Raw genomic sequence first — 9,065 nt, forward strand, 5'->3', positions numbered from 1 at the left:
CTCCGCGCCTTTCTTCGACTTCCCCGGGTCCCCCGCGCAGACTTCGGGCTCCTCTCCTCCGCCCCTTCGGAGCCGGCTGCTCCCCCGCCCCGTTGCTCCCCCATTTGTGTACGCTTTTCTTGGGGGGGGTGACCAAAGGGGATGTCCTGTTTCCACCAGAGACACAGCGCGAAGGGAAAACTTATCAGACATTGGAAGGAGCGAGAATAAACACCTAAGGACCGACACGCAGATCGGCGGCTGGGTCGGACACTTCAACTTGGGGATCCCGAGGCGACTGGAGGTGAGCGGCCCTCTTCCGCACAGCACGGCCCCGGGGCGCCCGACTCCGCTCCGAAGTGCGCGCGGTCGGGCTGGGGACCGGACTTGGGGAGGAGGGCGGCGAGGACCAGGACGCTGTGTCTCATTCCCGGGGCTCAGACCCCTGGAAGTGCATCCGAGTCTGTGCTCGGGAGGGCGCCCCGGTGCTCCAGGGGCCCCCCAGGAGCGGGCCAGCCCCGTGCGGCTCTCCCGCACCCCATCCCGCCCCGCAGGGGCGTGGGCACCAGGTTCTCCCCTGAATTCCTCCCCTGTGGCTCGGGACCCGGTGATGACCCCCTAGGTGGCCCAGGCCCGAGGATGCTGACCCATGGTCCCCGGAGGGCTCCGGGCGCCTGGGTTTGCGGGTGGCCGGTGCGTGTGTGCGTTGAGGCAACGACCGCGCTTTACACTGCGGCGATTCCATTCGAATCGTTTTTATGTGGCGTGGACTGAATGTTTCCCACCGTTTGCCAGGGCCCGTGAAATTAGAGGCGCCTTGTCAGAGGAGCCGCGTTCATTGGCTCGAGACGCGGATGCCTCGGAGGGATTCTAACTTCTCCCTGCGAAGGGACCTGGCTGGGGAGAGCAGGTTTTCTCTCTTTTCAGAGCCTGCTGTTTTTGGAGACGCTGTGGGACTTGAAGTTTTTTTTTTGTTTTGTTTTGTTTTGTTTTGTTTTGTTTTGTTTTGTTTTGTTCTGTTTGTTTTAGATGTAAAGCGGGATAGGAAGTTTTATTTTGTGCCAAGTAGTAACCCAAACTTTCCTTCGGTGGCATTTTAAAGACCCTCCCCCGCTTTCGTACACAAGACTGGGAATGGCTGGGGCGATTGGGGAATTTTCAGACCTAGCCTGGTGATCGAGCCCCGGGGAAACCAGAGAGAGCAGTTAAACGCTTGTCTTCGCTTCCCTACTCCGGGTGGCAGGGTCCCCCTTCGCCGCCACCCCGGCCGTCCACTTTGCGCGTCCGGAGAAAGCTGCTGGGGTTTGCGCCCTGGGTGGCCGCGGGCGTGGAAGGTGCCTTGCCGTTTGGGGATCCTACGCCTTCCCTCGTCCCCCGCGCATCTCCGCGCCATCACCGAGTGGGTGCGCCTGTCGTTCAGGAATCCGAGCCGCAGGGCAGCGCCAAGGTGCAGGTCCTTCTGTCCGTTCCCTCAACCAGGGTGCAGCGTCGCGCCCGGGGCTTGTGTTTTGGTTTCCGAACGGTTCCACGTGGAGCACCTTCGTGTGCGTGTGTGTTGTGTACTTGATCTATGAGGCGGTAACTGGAGTCTCTTGTTCAAACCCAGTGGGCTGTTGGCCACTAATTTGCTTTCCTGGCTGTCATTACAGACACTTCCAAAATCTGATACCTCAGAGCACCCACAGGTTAGGTTTCACATTAAGAGCTCATACTTAACAGTTTTCTTTCTCCCTTTCCCCTTTTGGCTTGGCACCCTGGGATCAACGTAATTGTTGGAGCGAAATATATCTTCTCCATGATGGCATTTTGTTCCTCTTCTCAGCGGCGGCCACTTTCTGCACCCTCGGGCGCTTGTCAATTTCAGTGCGGGCTCCGGCAGGACGCGGGTGGGAGGCGCGAGAGCTAGGGCTGGGGTCCACGGCTTCTAAAGTTTCACTTCCACGGAGGTGAATGACAGCCCTGGAAGTTGACGCTGGTTTGTTTTTTTTTTTCCTTCTTCATGTTGGTTGGTCTGATTTTTGTGTTTTTATTTTTAAGACCTCCCTGGGACAAGAATTGTACTGGATAACCTTTCCTGCGTAGAGCTTGGTTTTCAACAGAAATACTATCTCTTCAGTTTAAAAAACTTTTAAAAATGTGTCAGTCTTATACCTGAAGAATCAAAACAACGAGGGAAGGGGCCGAGGAGGAGAGAATCCTGAAACAAAATGCTTGATTCCTGAAAGGGTGTGTTTTAGGAGATTGTATTCAGACGATTGTGTATTTTTAAAAAATAACATTATCCCAAGAAATAAACAGCAGTAGTAAGGAGACAAACTGGTGTGGAGCGACACTTTCAGAACCAGAGTTTTATGACAACAACCGTGAACGCAGATATAACTGCACCCACTTTTATTGTTATTATAAACCATATAAATAGTTTGTTCCACCTGATTAAAATGTTTGAGTCATCCAAAGTTAACCAGTTTTTTTTTTTTTGAAATGACTGTACAAGAATGGGAAAGTCTTGGATGATAATAGCTTTGAAACATAATTAAATTATCTGGGAACTGCTCCTTTTCTCATTATTAGGGACATGTGTGTCCTTTTCTTTTCTACTAAGTGGAGGTCGAAAATCAATGTGATTTTCAAAAGCTTGGTTATCCTTTGTAAACTGTCTAAATATAAGTATGCTGCAACATTTTAAGGACATCTTATTTAAAGATTGTTTCACAATTACAACAAATAAAAGGGTTTGCTCGATTATTTTTATTAGTTTTTATTTTGCTAAATATTAGAAATTTAATTTCTCATCTCTGGAAAAAAATATATTTTCCTAAGTAATATTTGTGTCAAGTAGTATGTTTCTCCTTGAACATTTAAAAACTCTTAAGATTTGGGTAAAAATATATTATTGATTACTAACTTTATCAAGTAATACAGATGTTGAATTCTAGAGGACTTTTAGAAACAATGAAAACTGTCTTTGCACAAAAGTTTCTTTTCTTGGGGAAGACTGTCAGATGAATAATTTGTCATTTTGCTATAACATTTTTTCTTTAAAAAAAAACCTCTCTAGGTTAAAAAAAGAGAAAAGCAGGCTCTCCATTTCTAAGAGTTTCTTTTCATTTATATTGTGATTTGGGGTGTAAATAAATTTTACATAGCCATGGGAAATAGAGTGTCTTGTTTCATGTTTTCAGTCTCTACTGCAATTGTTAAAAGACTGATGTTGTATCTAAAAATATATTTATGTGGCCTGATATTTCATTATTTTATTTTATACATCGGAATGAAACTATCCAGACATTTTAGAAAGGTAGAATGGTAGAAAACCTACAACTATTGATATAAAAATTTAGGATATTGGAAAATTCACACCCTCACATTTAGATAATAAAATTAAATTTATTTCACCCAGTGGAACTTCACATTTTCTACTCAGAATTTAAAGAGGGGAGATAATCCCTTTCTAGACGTAGTGAAGTGTCAAGTAATATAAGAATGTAAGTATCTATTATGGTTTTTCATTTATCTTTTTTTTTTCTATTAAGTAAAAGCAAGAACACTGAACATTCAGTAAAAACAGGCCCCTTTATAAGGAGTTTATTCACCATAGTTCTGTATTGCAGCTGCTGATCATATTTCATGGAGCTGTTAAAGCACTTAAAACCTAAAATTAGGTACTGTCTGGTTGTAAATATTTCAGATCATTCATTTAAGCAATAAATAGAAAAATGTGCTATCAAAAGTAGGAGGCCTTTTGAATCCTGTTATTGAAGAGCTGAACAAACCCTGATCAAACACTGTGATACTTTTTTTTTAGTGAGAATATAATCCTGACAAGTTACTTTTTCAAACAGATATGATACTTACATATGCTAAATGCTTATAATGTGTCTCTAAGTAGAGTATCTTAAACTAATTGTATTCAGAAATACAGTTGGAGGATTTTATTACAGTGGTTACTAGGTGAAGGAAATCAACACCGGGAGCGATGGATGGTGTGCAGGGTACCTGCTTCTCTCAGGAATTTTTCCTAGTGAACTGAGCAAGGACCATTTTTTTTTTTTTGGCATTTGCCCTCCAGATGGGTGAGCTGCATGGTGTATTTAATTGTGGGGTGTATGTGCTGTGCTATGTTTTGCAGTTCGATGTGTTTATTGTGCAGTAGCACTGAATATTCATTAAACTGGACCTAGAGTCAAACGTGGTGTCAGGTCACTTGCTCTCCAGTGAGTGGAAGAAAATAAACCAGCGTCAGATATTTAAATGCTTTTAAGAGGGTTGAAGTCTCTGTAAACATTGCCGTCATCTAATATTGCTTATGGCTCTGCACATTAGTGTATGCTTTGGCGATAAATCACTTAGATCTGCGGCTCATGATTCTCACCTCTTCCATCCATGGATTTACTATGACCACTATCCTGGCTCCCCTAACTCCTTTCCCTCTTCCAGAAAAATCGATGGAAGTGATTCATTTAAAAATAGAAACCATTCTGAGTGATCAAACCCACATTCTCACGGTTGTTTAAGACTGTTTCAGAGTGCACCTCTGAGTCTCCCTGTCATGGAAAGGTGCTAATTGATCTTAGCACCGGCCTAATAGTGTAGTTTGATATTTGAAACCATCAGTGTTGGTCTGGTCCCTTTCTCACCCTGAGATTTTCATGCATGGCCTAGGAAGCAAGATATTAAAATATCAGAATTTATTTACTTATAAAATATGTTTAAAATGTATGAATGTTTCAAATATTTATTAATATACATTAAGTAAATTTATTTTAGTTTACATTTGGAAAAAAGATCTGGAATGTCACTTTGGAACTTTAAAAATATTTTTCCCCATGTGTGGCTTTATGGGTTGAGATTATTAGGCAAGAGTCTGTTTGCTGTTGTCATATTTGAGAATTTTCAGGATGAGGTTGTGTCTCACCCAAGTAAAATAGCCATATTAAAATTTCCTATCTAAGATGCATTTTCCTAAGTACATGCATAACTAAGGTATATAAAATGCTTGAGTTAGTCTTGAGACAGTAGCAAGTTTTATGTCTGTTAAGTCCTCCTTCTCCTCACCATTGTGGAAATATCCTAGCTAGTATTTTGTCGGAATTTATTTTGTGCCAAATACTATTTTAAATATTTTCTGTGGATTAGCTAATCTTAATCTTTTCAATTACTCCATAAACTAAGACTTTTAGTGTTCCCATTTTACAGATAAGGGAACTGAGGCCCAGTCATACAGCAGGTCGGAGCCCTGAGCTTAACTTCCCATTGGACCCCAGCAGCCCAGTATCCTTCAGGCTTGTGCTGGGCAGATGCTCCCACATCTCACGTACAAGATCTTTTCATTAACTGGCACATAAACTTTTTACCTTTATAGCATTAGTTATGTAGGGTTAACCTGATATTAGAAAAATATATTAAATGTCATATTAAATTTGTTATTTCATGGATAAAATTGTTAAAGGCAAGGCCACAAAAAGTATTTAAGTAAAAAAAAAAGTTAAAGTACCTATTTTTAAAAGCATATTGAGTAACAGTGAACAAGTGGTCGGCCTAAATAGGCAAACATATGACAGAAGGTTGGGTGCCAATGACCGAACTTGGAGAAACATTCTGTATTACTTGCTAATCATCAGAAACTTACTCCTTGGAGTATTTTCCTTTGCTTTTCAAGCTTTATCCTTTGGATAAATGCTATCAGTTTTACAGTTGGGTTGTTATTTTAGGTCTGAATCCTGGTTAGGAATCTTGGATCTGCTGCTTTATGTTGAACCAACTAATAAGGAATGAGGTGCTACGGAGCGCTTAATGAATTTCTAGAGGGGCTGAAGTTATAATGGTGTCATCCATCTTTTGGAAATAATTTCAAATTATGTTTATCAGACTTTGTATTTTTAAGGCTTTTCTCTGGGGGAGAAATTGTAAAGTATTTTTAAAATTGTAAAATATTTCACAATTGTCTTCAAATTGTACAGTTTTTCAACTTTAAAATTATAAAGCATTTTTTGGGAAAACAGTGTTTTTCATTTTTATCTAGTTGTATATTTAGCCACAGATGGCTTTTACTCAAAGGGAAGCTGGTGATCTACTCTGGCTGACCCAGGAGTGGGTGCCCAGAGAATTATTCACCCACTCCGCCCCCTTCCATTTCTCCCCTTGAATTCTTGGCAAGGGTCTGCAAGAGTGTGACAGTTCATGCAACAGGCACAAATCTTGTGATGAAACGGTTGGCTCAGAGCATACTGCTCCAGCACATTAAGGTATCCTCATTAGAAAGCAATGACTTGTATCTGTTCCTGTTCAAGAGGCCGACGCAGGAAGATTGCTTCAGCCCAGGATTTCCAGGCTAAGCCTTGGCAACATTTGGAGAAGCTGACCGTTTCAAAACAAATCTACAAATAAACAAACCCCACAAACTTTCAAACTGCATAAAACATCTCGCTGTGTGATAAAACAGCTATGGGTCTATCTACTCCCTCACGTAGTTGACTGTTCTTACTAATCCAATTCTAGCTTTACCTCTTTTTTAACATGGAGAACACAAAATTTCGTCAAAATGTTCCCACATGTGGTTTCAGGTCCAAACGAGGCCCATAGAGAAAGATTTGTTGTATTGGAGCATCTTTTCGCCTTTACATTCATGTGCCATTGACTGTAATTCCATTCACAAAGCAACAGCGTTTGTATTGTGTCCTTGATGAGGTACACCATGTGTCTGGAGAGCTTTTTCTCCACAAGTTCATATACACGGTTCACGGAGGTCTGCATATATCCTACAGAATGAGCTGTTCATTGCCTTTCATCTTTAAAAAAATTCTAGGTCATCTGCAAAGCAAATTCCAGAATTCAGAGCAAGCCCTACAAAGCCCGGTGAGCTGAGACCTTTGGTTGCCAGTGCCATTTATCACCATCCATTTACAAGACATCCATTCTCCTCCCGGGGAAAACTGTTCCATTCAAATAAGCTTGGTCCTTTCAACTTTGTTTCTTTGTACGTGCAGTTCTGTCTGCAAGACTATTCTCTGCTCCTTTGATTATCTTGTGTACTTCTTTTTCAAGGTTTAAGATGCAAAACGTCACCTCCTCCCTGGGCTGAATTGTTAGCTTCTCTTTCCTCCTGAAGCACTCACTTTCTATCATTTTCGAGGCACTTGCCATGTTGATGTGCACTGGATTCCGTGCATCTAAATTCTACTTTAGACTGGGAGTTTACTGGAGGGAGGAGTTTCATTTGCCATCTCTGTGCCTCCAGTGCACTGTGCACTGCTTGACAAAGAGTAAGTAGTTGGTCACTAAATTCCGGTTGAGTGAACGTGTGAAGGGACTGGGCATGAAGGGGCATCCACTGCCCTGAGACAGTGGAAAGAGTTCTGAGTGTTCCTTGGCAGGAAAACCTTAAGATCAAGCTTAGGCCATTTGAGTATTAACCCAGTAGAATGACAGCTCTGAATCAAGGCCCAGGTTTTCTGTATGAGGTGTGACTCTGTGTGCATATGTGCTTATTTTCCACCATTGAGGAGTCACGGATTTAATGGATAAACCAAGGATTCTGAAAAATCTCAGGCAATATGGGCATTTCATACCAGTTAAAATCAAAAAGTTCAGATTCTTAATAGAGCACAGTGGGTAAGAACCAAGAATATGAAACCAGGGTCTTCATCTTCCATACTTTGTTACGGCAAACTCGTTATTTAAACTGATTTTGCTTCAGTTTTCTCATGTGCAATAGAACACACCTCTTGGGTTTCTAGTGAGCACTGGATGAGTACAAGTACCGAAAGAATTTAGAACAATGTCCAGTATGAGTATTCCTGTTACTGTGATTATATGCCAGTCATTAGATTACCCAAAAACGTTAGAGTTTTAGATTTGAAAATCCATTTGGAGCCGATAGACTATGCCCCATAAATTGAACTCTTAAAGAACTAAATACAGATTTGATACTCTGGGTCATCCTGGCAAATATGAGGTTAGAGTTTGAGCTCTTCCATCTTGTGTAAGCTTTAGGCATTTACTTTGTTCATTGTTATTTTATCAAATATTTGCACACATAGTAGTATAATTACCTTATTCTATGTGGTTCCTTAACTTCCCTAAGCAAGCATAAGCACATTCTATAATAGTATTGTTAACTCATAGCCAATGTAGAAATTTCCTCACTCGGTTTTGTAAAAACTGAAAGTAGCAATTTTAAGTCTTTGCATAATATTCAGTTGTTAGTGGGACTGATGAACTCAACAGAAACTTTAAACAAATAACCAAATATTGCTAAAATTCCTACCTTTGTGTTGACAATGAGAGCTTACTAGCATCTTTAGTTCCAGCATTTATCGCTTGGTCCTTGGATCCAGAAATAATGGCTACATGGCAGGATGGGCTGGGGTGGCCAAAGGGGTGTTAAAAAGTTGAATTTCAAGGTCCGATTTTTTATTTTCAATTTTAATTTTTTTTTGGTACAAAAAATTGAACTCAGGATTGAACTCGGATCCTTGCGCTTGGAAAGCAGGCAGTGGAACCGCTGAGCTAAATCCCTGGCCCAAGGTCCAAGTTTTATTGCTCATTTGGAACTTTGGCCAGGTGATTTCTGTAGTTTAAAACATAATAATGTTGTTGTGCCTCAGCCCTTACCCTCCGTCTATCTAGACCAGTGTTTCTCAAGCTATGACTATTGACCTTTTGGGCTGGGTAATTTGTTCAGAGGGCTGGTGCTCTTCTAAGCATGGTGGGGTGTTTATTTATATATTCTTGGCTTCTACATGCTCTATGTTGGTACCTCTCTGTACTGTATGTAATGACAGAGTGGCCAGACATTCAGATGTTCTTGGAAACAAAATTATCCCCACCCATTGAGAACCCTTAACTTACACAGATCTTGATACCACTTGATGCGGTCCAGAGATTCTCAGGGTTCTGCATAGGAGGATTGTTCTATTTCCAGTCAGGTGTGGAGAATCCTAATACCTCCCTCCCAAGTTTAAACACAAAGTCAAACAGTTCTCATTGGTCTGTGTTGAGAGATGAACTTCAAACAGAAAGGATTACAGATAAGCTTTAGACAGGGTGATCATCTTCAGCATATTTTCCTTTTCTGGAAATAATAT

The 9,065-nt window shown here is 41.5% G+C and overlaps 1 protein-coding gene across 6 annotated transcripts in view; it reads left to right on the forward strand.

Annotated features, from left to right (window-relative positions):
• Window positions 1–9,065, forward strand: part of Eya4 (EYA transcriptional coactivator and phosphatase 4) — a 263,877-nt gene that overhangs the window by 557 nt on the left and 254,255 nt on the right. For 5 of the 6 annotated variants that reach the window (XM_010626650.2, XM_019207810.2, XM_033763241.1 and 2 more), the window contains exon 1: window positions 14–283. The gene's annotated coding sequence lies outside the window, so the exon portion shown is untranslated. Of the gene's footprint in view, window positions 1–13; window positions 284–9,065 lie in introns of those variants that run through there. The other variant, XM_033763240.1, reaches the window with a different exon arrangement.

The sequence above is a fragment of the Fukomys damarensis genome, unplaced genomic scaffold (genome assembly GCF_012274545.1).
Source record: "Fukomys damarensis isolate Sample0158 unplaced genomic scaffold, DMR_v1.0_HiC HiC_scaffold_14, whole genome shotgun sequence".
NCBI lineage: Eukaryota > Metazoa > Chordata > Mammalia > Rodentia > Bathyergidae > Fukomys > Fukomys damarensis.